The following is a 1,748-nucleotide window of genomic DNA, read 5'->3' as shown; positions in this document are numbered from 1 at the left end:
TTAAATTTATAAATTTATATCGGGTTCCGCGTCAGATTTCAAACACTAGCCATCGTCTTGTTGGAAATTATGGATCTCCGTCCATTTTTGTCGGGGTGTACGAAAATCACCCGAAAAGTATAGCTGAAATCGAGGATCGGGTGACCCTTATAGCATTCTTCTCCTAAATATATAACAATTTTTCTCATTTCGGGTCAGATTTCAAACACTAGCCATCGTCTGGTCTGAAAATACATATTTTGGTCCATTTTAGTCGAGGGGTTCGAAAATTGCACGAAAATTCCAGATGAAATCGAGGACCGAGAGACCCTTATAACATTCTTCATCTAAATTTATAATTGTGTATAGGTATCTGCTTCGGAATACAAACACAAGCCTTTGTCTTGTTCGAAAATACGAATTTCAGTCCATTTTAGTCGAGTTGTACGAAAATCACAGTCCAGATGAAATCGAGGACCTGAAGAACCTTAAAGCATTCTTCTCCTAAATTTATAACAGCGATTCGAGTTCCGCGTCTGATATCAAACACTAGCCATCGTCTGGTCCGAAAGTACAGATTACAGTTTATTTTTGTCGAGGGGTACCAAAATCGCCCGAAAAGTTGAGATGATATCGAGGCCCGAGAGACCCTTATAACATTCTTCTTCTAAATTTATAATTATGTTTCGGGTTCCGCGTCAGATTTCAAACGCTAGCCATAGTCTTTTACAATAATACGGATTTCAGTCCATTTTATTTGGATCGTATGAAAATCTCTCGAAAAGTCCAGATGAATTCGACGACTGGGAGACCCATGTAGCATTCTTCTAAAAAATTTATAACTGTGTTTCGGGTTTTGCGCCAGATTTCAAACACTAGCCATCGTCTGGTTCGAAAATACAAATTTCGGTCCATTATTGTCGAAGGGTACGAAAATCGCCCGAAAAGACCGAACGAAATCGAGGACTGAGAGACCCTTATAACATTCTTCTCCAAAATTTATAATTGAGTTTCGGGTTCCGCTTCATATTTCAAATACTAGCAATCATCTTGTTCTAAAATACGGATTTCGGTCAATTTTTAGTCGGGTGGTACGAAAATCACTCGAAAAGTACAGATGAAATCGAGGACCTGGAAACCCTGATAGCATTCTTCTCCTAATTATGTAACATTGTTTTGGATTCCGAGTCAGATTTCAAACACTAGCCATCATCGCCTGGCCCGAAAATATAGATTTTGGTCCATTTTTGTCGAGGGGTACAAAAATCGCCCAAAAAGTCCAGATGAAATCGACAACCGAGAGACTGTTATAGCAATCTTCCTCTAAACTTATTATTGTATTTCGGGTTCCATGTCAAATTTCTTACACTAGCCATCGTCTGGTCCAAAAATACGGATTTCAATCTATTTTAGTCTAGTGGTATGAAAATTGCCCGAAAAGTCCAAGTCTGATGAAATCGAGGACCGGGATACCCTTATAGCATTCTTCTCCAAAATTTATAATTGTGTTTTAGGTTCTGCGTCAAATAACAAACACTAGCCAACTTATGTTCCAGAAATACTAATCTCGGTCCATTTTTGTCGGGTGGTATGAATATCGCCTGAAAAGTCCAGATTAAATCGAGGATGGGGAAACCCTTATAGCATTCTTATCCAAAATTTATAACTACGTGTCGGGTTTAGCGGCAGATTTCAAACACTAGCTATCGTCTGGTTCAAAAATACCGATTTTGGTAGATTTTTGTTGAGGGGTACGAAAATTGCCCGAA

Source organism: Cicer arietinum, chromosome 3 (assembly GCF_000331145.2).
Source record: "Cicer arietinum cultivar CDC Frontier isolate Library 1 chromosome 3, Cicar.CDCFrontier_v2.0, whole genome shotgun sequence".
In the NCBI taxonomy this organism is placed as follows: Eukaryota; Viridiplantae; Streptophyta; class Magnoliopsida; order Fabales; family Fabaceae; genus Cicer; species Cicer arietinum.
The sequence above is the reverse complement of the archived record's forward strand: the minus strand, read 5'-3'. Positions refer to the sequence as shown.